Source organism: Palaemon carinicauda, chromosome 11 (assembly GCF_036898095.1).
Source record: "Palaemon carinicauda isolate YSFRI2023 chromosome 11, ASM3689809v2, whole genome shotgun sequence".
Taxonomy (NCBI): Eukaryota; Metazoa; Arthropoda; class Malacostraca; order Decapoda; family Palaemonidae; genus Palaemon; species Palaemon carinicauda.
The window spans coordinates 100,560,520-100,570,820 of NC_090735.1; the positions used below are offsets into that span (position 1 = coordinate 100,560,520).

Here is a 10,301-nt window from a genome sequence, read left to right on the forward strand (position 1 = left end):
AAACATCATTCCCTTCGCAATCTCAACATCCAGTATAACTGTGATTTGATGAAGGATGAAAAAAGGACGACAAAAAGGAAAAGAAATATCAAAGAATTTATGGAGGATTTCGTCCTGCTATTCAAGATGGAGCCGCAAAGTGAAGACGTTTATTTCGAACATAACAATGGGTCAAGATATATATTGCTTTGGAAATCCCTTTTCCCCTGCCATAGAGGTACCGGGACTAGAAGTGGGGGAGGGACGGGAAAATCAGCGAGGGAGATCGAAATATCCCTATTTATTGGCGTCATATTCCCGCCCTATGTTGGCGGGGGAATGGGGTTGGGGGTTCCTATGTTGTTGGAATTTTAGGGACGGAATTCCCTGCTAGTCTTATATTGTCAACGGAGCAATAAGAATCTTTAGGTATTTGGCATTGAGCGTTTGTATTTATTTGTTTGTTCAGGTGGTATTGTTGAGAACATAGTCCCCATCCCCTTTCATCAGTAGACTACTCATTTCCGGATATGAATACCCATTGTAGAAGGCAAGTAGGGCACTGCCATTCAGTCCACCAATAATGAAATCTTTTGCAAGTTGTTCAGAGAATTGAAATATTGATCAGGGGGTGTCATCGGCGTTCTTTTCATCGTCTATTCAATCAAACTCCCACTTGATTGATTTGATAATCCACATTGTCAAACAAACGAGACAGACCATGAGCTAAGTATCAAACATTAGATCCCCGCTGTCAGGTGAAATCATAAGCTAGATGCCATGGGCATATATCACTAATGAATTGTTGATAATTAATGGATTACTGTGCTTGAACTATGAAATATATTTCTACATAATTATTTTTCGACCTTCAGCATTATTACACAAGGAGCTCAGTAGTCGTTGCTGTAGAATTTATTTGTGAATATTCTGTTACAGTGGGAAAGAAATAGTGGACCTCAGGAAATCGTCCTTGGAAATAACTTATTATGTTCTGTGTGACCTCAATCAGAAACGTTTTTTACATTGTGAATTTAGAAAATAAGAATCAAATGGAAGCCAATAATATAGGTTGATAGACTAAAAACACCCCATATTTGATTTCCAGCTATTCCATAATGATTAAAAAAAATAAACGCTGGAATCATTATCACTTAAGATTTATTTCACTCATATTTTCAGATAAATCATGAATTATATTTTGGTTGAATTCTTCAAGTAAGCGGTGTAAATTCAATTAAAAACTTTGTAACCTCATGGTAAAGTGTGCAGTCTGAATTTAGCTACTAGAAAACTTATTAAAACAAGTGCATAGTAAATGAAGCCCTCGGCACATTTACGGGATTGGTTACATTATGTGGTAAATACTATTCAGATTAACTTGTCGTTTGTGAAATAACACCTTGGAAAATCTATCGTAACATGTTCATAGTGAAAGGAGTAGAGTAGTTGGTAATTCTAAAGTGACCGCCTCAGATTGATATTGAAGCCCTTTACAAACTTGGCGTACCCAATGCAAAAAAGGAAAAAAAAAAATAAATAAAAAACAGTAGAAAGAGCAATCACAGATATCAGACATCTGCCAATGAATATTATCAACATTCCACTCACGTCTACGGACCAAACTTTCCCCATTTCATATGTTGAACGTGAATGAATTTACTGTGTAATACTAAAAATAACAACCAGAATCGCAATCTTAGTCCGGATTACCTCAATAATATAATGGCTTCTTCCGGAACATAATCCATATCAGTTATCAAAATTTTGGTGAAAATCGGTGAAGAAGTTTTGATGTAATCCAGTTAACAAAAAAACATGAATAAAGAAATAACCGCAGGTAAAAATGTAACCTCTTTGATGGAGGTAATACTGATTATTGTATGAACCAGTGCACTGTAGGTTGAGCAATAAACATCATACACAAACAGACACTGTTGGTTTTTTGTTTGGCATTACAAGACCCACAAGGTGGTTGTTTTTCTTCTACCTTGTTAGCTCTGCGTGCAACCGATATCTCTTGTGGGTTTCATGAAATGCCGTTACGAATATTTATTTATTTTTTTTTTTTTTTTTTTTTTTTTTTTTTTTTTTTTGCTTCGTATATTTATATCCAGACATTGTCCTATAGAGGATTAGTATGGTTTTACATTCCATCTCTTTGGTCGTATTAAAATGAAGCTCAATCGGAATTACTATGAGCAAAACAAATTCAATTCTTCCATTACACAAAATAAGAACATAAACCAGGGGCCATTTCAGAGTACCAGGATTATCTTTAAGTAGAGAGAGAGAGAGAGAGAGAGAGAGAGAGAGAGAGAGAGAGAGAGAGAGAGAGAGAGAGAGAGGGTGAACCTAAAAAGAGAAATAAGAGAAACTAAAAAGGAAAGCCATGTAGCGTGAACACTGTCTTTTACCTCTCTTGAAATAGACGTTTTCATGTGCCTGGGTTGTTACATTATGAGTACAACGTCTTTGTTTCTAGTTGTGGAAGTATTGGTTTTCGAAACCGCAACCATTGAATTTTCTTCTGAAACCTATAGTCACCACACCACCTTTTCCTCTGTTTTATATTTTTCTAGTTTTTCCTATAGCTCCTTTTGTCGAGAACTGTCTGTGTAATGTATTATGTATCAGGAATTTTTGCAGAAGTATTTTGTAATTCCATTCATCTGTTTCTTTCCTTCTTCTTACAACTTTCTTTAGCTTTTCATAATATCATGCAAAGGAATGTTACACAAAATATTCAGCTATAGCAAAGAATGTTAAATAACACACGTAACATTCATACTCTTACATTAGTGAAGCGATGTAATAATAGAAATAGACATATACTGATGTAGTATAAAAATCAAAGTAAGCTATCCAGTGATCAGCAAATTAGAAGTGATTATAAGGATAAAATATAAACTTAAACACTTCTAGTTCTGAGGAGTCGAAGATTGTTGTTGGGGGTAAAGTGGAGGGGGGGGGGGTTGGAGTCTGAAAGGCATATCTCAACAATTTACGTGCTGCCATAAATACCGGACTATACTCAGGCGATAACGCTACATGTTGAGTAAAGTAACACCACCCATCGTTCCCAAACTGCTTGTTAGGTGAATCTTTTGCATAGCCACACACGCCCTGATTTGAAAGTTATGTGCGAGAAGACTTTGGATATTAAGTTCTCTCTTTACCTGCTAACTTGAAGTTTCGCTAATGGATGCGTATAGCATGCACATACATAATCTATTCACCATAGATCAATTTCGTATCTTCATTTCCTAGTCTATTGATTTATTGAAATACTGTGAGCTTTCCATGTGACTGGGTTTTATATATCAGAAATGAAAGATATTTATCTGATAGATACAAATAATAATCTCTGTTAATTATTATTTTTGGGGAGTGGGCGTCATATAACAATGATTAATATATTGTTTTTTTTTTTTCGCAAGTAGTAGAATTCTATACAAGAAGCGATTATACAAAATATATAAGGTTATAAAGGAGAGGTTCAGAGCATCATAACTAAATCAGTAAACCCCTCAATACTTTAATCTGTTTGTAAAACAATTAGAATTGCTGTGAGAATAAACGATAAACTTGAACAGGTGCCAAATGGAGAACTCCGAAATTGTTCCTGAGCAGGTCTCAAGGCTATACCCGCGATATTTACGCTCCACCATAAATTCCAGGTTATTTCCGAGCAATAACGCAGTAACCTAACACTATGCCTTGAAAGTTGAAGCTTTTGCATAGCGATACATTCCTCGATATGAAATTTATGATTTGCAAGGAGACATGGGAGCGTAAATTTCTGTCTTTATCTATTAGCTTTAGGTTTGTGAAGTGGAATTTTGCAGAAGCTGTTGCAGAATTGATTTGACATGGGTAACTGCTTTATCTTTTAATTGAAAATTGTTAGGTACAAATACCCTTTTGACCTTTTAAACAACAATCTGACAATGCGATTGAACTGATATACGTAGCTTTATCTAAAGAAATTTTAATGTTCAAGCTTAGACCAAAGATGTGATAAATTAAAAACCTCCCAAGTTAAAAAAATATACATTGTATGGAAATCCTGATTTATTTGACAATGATAATTTGACATAAAATGAACCTTATGATATTCATTTTGCTCCTAGATAATCTCTCTTTCATTTCTGGGGGGCTTGGGAGGCTTTTAGAGGAAAATGTGTTTTTGCAGTTAGTAAAAGACAATTTTAAATAAGATAATTACATAAGGCAATTTATATAAGGAAGGTTTAAAGCTTTAACATCTATATAGATAAATTCTATTGATTACTGCAACGTAGACCGAGAAAATTGAATTAATTAGATAACAATATAGCAGAAAATAATAATGAATACTGTTCCTAATTAAATAATAGCTATGCATCAACTATGATATCATTATCATCAGTCCTACTATTATAATTATAGAAAGATAATAAACATAAAGACAATGGAAATAATTTCACCAATTATGGATATGAAAATCTTTCCATTGAAGGTTTAAAGGCCCCTCATCAATGGGAGAGGAAAGGGACAGTGGCTTTGCCCGAGTAAGCAGGGCAATGCCCTAGAGACTGACCCTAAATACATAAGACCAGGGAGCGCCAGGCAATGGCTCAGGTAGACCTATAGGGTCACCCAAACCCCATAACCTTAGGTCAAAGGGTGGCGAGGTTGCTACACTACAAAAACCTAACGAGACAGGGACGTTTCCAATAGACCACCAAGCCGTCAAAGAAATTCCCATATCGATAAAAACTAAAGGGAACCTGAAGGAGAGAACAAAGTAACAAATACATCCATTGATCTACGCAGCAAATAAAAGGAATAAACTGAAACAAGCGAAGAAAATCGAGAGTGACCCACCTCTCCTTCAGGCTAGAGCATCATGGCAACCGAGATAAGTGATGTCGAAATCATTAAAGAAATCGAGGAAGAAGGATGGGGCCTCTTCAGTGAGCCGAAATCCCTCGACATTCAAACATCTAAACTTAGGTTAAATACCGCCTCTCAGAGTGTGCACCAACCTGTGACGTTGACTGCACGACATCGGTAATCCGCCTGTTGGCCAAACTTCGGAGGGTTCCAGAGCTTTTGGCTGCTGACATGATCCAAAGTTGATATTACATTATCCCTTTATATGTTGTAAATATCTCTCTTCGAAAGAATCTTCAAATTCATGAATCAGTTTTGCATACACTGACGTTGTCCATTGGTTTATGGTTACAAATCATTTTCTTTTATAACCATCTGACAGAATTATGTATAAACATACATGCCTATGGGTGCATGTGCATGCTCAGAAGAGAATATGTTATTATCATTTTCTAATTTCGATTGTATCTATATATCTGAGACACGAGTATTTACATCTTAGATTTAGAAAAATATTTTATTAAGATACATTCACATACACGAGCAAAAATAGCTACAGATCCTCGTCTGATACATGTCATAATTTGACGCTTACACCAAATCATATGAATATAAATCAAGAGAGAGAGAGAGAGAGAGAGAGAGAGAGAGAGAGAGAGAGAGAGAGAGAGAGAGCTTTGGGAACTCATAAGGCTTAAATTTATCAAGATTATACTGGTGCTCCAATTATTTATGTTTATTTATATTAGTGTAAACTGATAATCATTCTCTCTCTCTCTCTCTCTCTCTCTCTCTCTCTCTCTCTCTCTCTCTCTCTCTCTCTCTCTCTCTCTCTCTCTCTCTCATTATGTTCATCAGAACGAAATTAATTAACATTAATCTTGGAAAAAATTTTGGGACAAGTTGAATGCTGAGTATTAATACGAATGATCCTTAAACACCTCTTGGCAAAACCATAAATTAAGATATAATAGTTCTGAATAGTTTCATACTAGAAATCTCTATTCACCAAGAATGTAATTTACAGCAATGTAGCTTTTTATTCATGGCGAAAATACTGCTGGTATGGCGTAATCTATGTATATTAAATATAGTTTCATTTGAACCTCTTTTGAAAAGAATAATTTCGTCTTAAAACTTCTTTTTGGAGACAGAATATCAAAATACAATTAAGTCACTAATATGAAAAAGGATGTAATGGAATTGGAACCTGGCGTCTGTCTGTTGGTTGCTTGCTCACAAGAGATTGTTTACAGATAATTACTGAGAGGGAAGACTACCACTCAAACTACTCTTAAGAAACTAAATCTTCCAAGCTATTTTATGCTTTGCCGGATCAACAGTTGCAGAGATCATAACCCATTTTGTCCTATCTCTATTCCATTTAACGCTAAAACATAGCAATATTCCCTTTTGTAATATTTTGAACATAAACATATACAAAATTATATTTATGCGGCCACGGAAACATTCATACTTCTTTTGTGTATAGAGAAATGAAAGTGAGTTTCATCATTTGTATACATCGAAGAATAACTAAGGTTCTTAAATCCAAAGAAATGTCTCCGAGGGAAAAGGCCGTGTAAACATATTCTTACTAGCTCCCTTTATATCGAAACTGCTGCCAAGGAGCGATGGGAAACTGAGAAATGGCCTGTTTAAGAATAATGTGGAAGAAGAAGATGAAGAAGTACCCGGAAGGGCTTAGGAAGAGGGAGGGCCTGTGTAGTATGTATGCAGAGAAAAGATAAGTGGCCATGCTACTTTAGTAGACCACGAAAATGGGAGTCCAGAGGAATGGAAATGGCCTCTTTTGAGGAACACGAGGCTTCTCGGTCCTTTAACACGAAGACAACAATGCGAAGTGCGCTCGGAATTCCTTTTGCTAGAGGCAGTGTACGTTTATTGTAACAGTGATCGAAGAATATATAAATATATATACATATATATATATATATATATATATATATATATATATATATATATATATATATATATATATATATACATACATACATATATATATTCTTCGATAACCGTTAAAACAAATGTAGGCAACAGTGCCTGTGGCAAAAGGGATTATGTAATGTTTCGGCTATCTACATACAGGACATTGTGAATAAAGTTAACTACATAAGTATACAATGAATAAAGTCCATAGAGATCTTCAGGCTGTCCGTTAGGCAGATTAGCAATGAAATGTACTTAAAGGTGATTTGATCAACTTTATCAAGATTTGAAGATATGAGGCTTGGGTATATTTTCACATAATGTATGATAGTATTATTTTAATAAAAATCAGGCTGTGAATTTCAGAGAATAGGTAAAAAAGATGGAAAGCTTTTTACAGCTGTCCCCCTTTTCCCTCCTTGATATTCAACATCATTTTGTCCTTTATTTATGTGGTATCAAGTGGAACCTGCCACTTTTAAAACGTTAGGGTCTACATTGTCCCGTAAGGAATAAGATCTAGCAACTGAATTTATGATTCACGTTTACCTACAAATGATATCATAAAACACGATTAGGGCTAAAAATATTGACTTATATACCATGCAACGTATCTAGCTGTAGCTAGATCTTTAGTATGTGACCTCTCTACCACTGGTTAACTCAATTGTTGTTTATGAATGGCAGAGGTATATGACAGTGGCATTGTCCTATCAAGAAGGACAATGTCCTGGAGACTGACCATATATACATATGATCAGCGACCGACCCCCTCTCCACCCGAGCTAGGACCACGGACGGTCAGGCAATACCTGTTGATGACTCGGCAGAGAAACCTATAGGTTCGCCCAAATCCCCTATCCTTATCTCACAAGGATGGTGAGGTTAAAGAGACCAAAGGAACTCACGAGTTTGAGCGGGACTCGAATCCCAGTCTGGAAATCACCAGGCAAGGATGCTACCACCCGGCTACCACTAAACGGAAATTAGTATTTCTTACGTTTGTTTATTAGTATATTTATATATGTATTTATTGAAGTAAGGAGGACTTTTCTCTTAAACTATTAAAATAACTAGTTAAATTACATTTATATGCTTGGTACCATCTAAGTCCTGCTTGCTTACTACGAGCTAAGTAATTAGCTAACAAGCCTGCTAATCACGCCATTTTCTCTTTACTTGGGAGGTTCATGGATATACCCAAGTCAGTCTGGCCTAGCATACCATACCGTCCATATCTTCACTGGCAGTATTTCGGCACGAAGATTTGAGCTGCTAGATTCGTGCTACAAGATTTTTATTATTGAATTTGTGCTGTGCTGCTATTTTACCGTACGATGTTTGGGTTGAACAATTCAAGTGTTTCCGCATTGACGAAGTTATTCAACATGATGTAACTTCCATTAATTTGGACTCTGAGCTTCCTTCGGCATGAAACTTCAAACTTCGAGGGCATTCGACTCGTCTCATAGCTTGCATGGATAAAGGTGAGAACCAAGCATTGTTAGGGGTTTCTAAATGTTTAATGGTAATCCTTATCCGTTGCCTTAAGCCTTCAAAGCACCAATATAAAAATAAATTCCTTCCTCTCTGATAGATATATATATTGTGTACTATTAAACTAATTTTGATACTTGTACAATACTTTCGCTTAGGTATAATTGGTGAAGCTAGGTCGTCCTGGGTTATCATCCTGCGTTCATCTTTCTTATTTATATTATTGGTAAGACTTTATATTAGATTTAATTCGAAGGGTGAATGTTATATTGAATACATTATGCAAAATTATATTGCTTATATTTATAGCTTCAGGACAGTGTTTGATGTCGGAATGTATTTCATTTTCCAGGATATCATTTATCCAAATGTTTAATTGAAGTGGCTTAGTCCGAGGATAAATTCCCTGTTTCTTACATTGGCGAGCACTACCAACATTATCGGTAATGGCTTATTAGGTTTATATAGATCATATATGCAATTTACGATTTATTCATATACTTTGTTCAAATTGAATTTATATAAATTCCTTTCTTTTATTATATTTTGATATATTCCTTTTTGTTGTTTATACAGGTGAGGTTGGAAAAGCTGAAAGTAGTTTGGAAATTACCCCTAGTTATAACCACCTTCAAGCAATCGGAATAGACAATTTATTGCATTTTTACTTCTCTGAAATGTTTATAATAAATTTGGTGAATTGTTTTGAAGAGTTTTCCTAACTACCATTGTAGAATGTTCAAATTTCAGCTTATGGCGCCCAACGTGGGGCTTTGATGGAGACTGCCGAATTTGCCGGAGTAAATTTCTTGTGTTTAAGGGTTGCTCAGAGTCCAATAATTAATTTTCTTTTCTAGCTCGTTATATTTTGTTAAATATGAATAAGTTGCAGATATTTGTAGGTCAGCGGAAGACTATTAGGAAAAAGGTCACTGAATGTTTTAATAATGTTAATAATTATGATTCCTTTAATCCTTCTGAGCTTCCTCCGACATGAAACTTCAAACTTCGAGGGCATTCGACTCGTCTCATAGCTTGCATGGATAAAGGTGAGAACCAAGCATTGTTAGGGGTTTCTAAATGTTTAATGGTAATCATTATCCGTTGCCTTAAGCCTTCAAAGCACCAATATAAAAATAGATTCCTTCCTCTCTGATAGATATATATATTGTGTACTATTAAACTAATTGTGATATTTGTACAATACTTTCGCTTAGGTATAATTGGTGAAGCTAGGTCGTCCTGGGTTATCATCCTGCGTTCATCTTTCTTATTTATATTATTGGTAAGACTTTATATTAGATTTAATTCGAAGGGTGAATGTTATATTGAATACATTATGCAAAATTATATTGCTTATATTTATAGCTTCAGGACAGTGTTTGATGTCGGAATGTATTTCATTTTCCAGGATATCATTTATCCAAATGTTTAATTGAAGTGGCTTAGTCCGAGGATAAATTCCCTGTTTGTTACATTGGCGAGCACTTCCAACATTATCGGTAATGGCTTATTAGGTTTATATAGATCATATATGCAATTTACGATTTATTCATATATACTTTGTTCAAATTGAATTTATATAATTTCCTTTCTTTTATTATATTTTGATATATTCCTTTTTGTTGTTTATACAGGTGAGGTTGGAAAAGCTGAAAGTAGTTTGGAAATTACCCCTAGATATAACCACCTTCAAGCAATCGAAATAGACAATTTATAGCATTTTTATTTTTCTGAAATGTTTATAATAAATTTGGTGAATTGTTTTGAAGAGTTTTCCTAACTACCATTCTAGAAATGTTCAAATTTCAGCTTATGGCGCCCAACGTGGGGCCATAAGCTTACTATCAAGATCAGACAACTTTAATCCTTCTGAGCGTTTGTCTGAGAGAGGTATTCTCTTAAACTATAAGGGAAAGTTGTCTGATCTTGATAGTAAGATTCTAGCTGAGAAATTCTTTAATAGAGAAACTGTTGTCGAGGCTGATTTGGAAACT

At 35.1% G+C, this 10,301-nt stretch overlaps 1 long non-coding RNA gene across 1 annotated transcript; it reads left to right on the forward strand.

Annotated features, from left to right (window-relative positions):
- The first annotated feature begins 7,793 nt into the window (after positions 1 to 7,793).
- On the forward strand, positions 7,794 to 10,070 carry LOC137649734 (uncharacterized). The gene is made up of 2 exons (XR_011045844.1): positions 7,794 to 9,806; positions 9,942 to 10,070. It is a non-coding gene; the product is annotated as an uncharacterized lncRNA (long non-coding RNA).
- Positions 10,071 to 10,301: the final 231 nt, after the last annotated feature.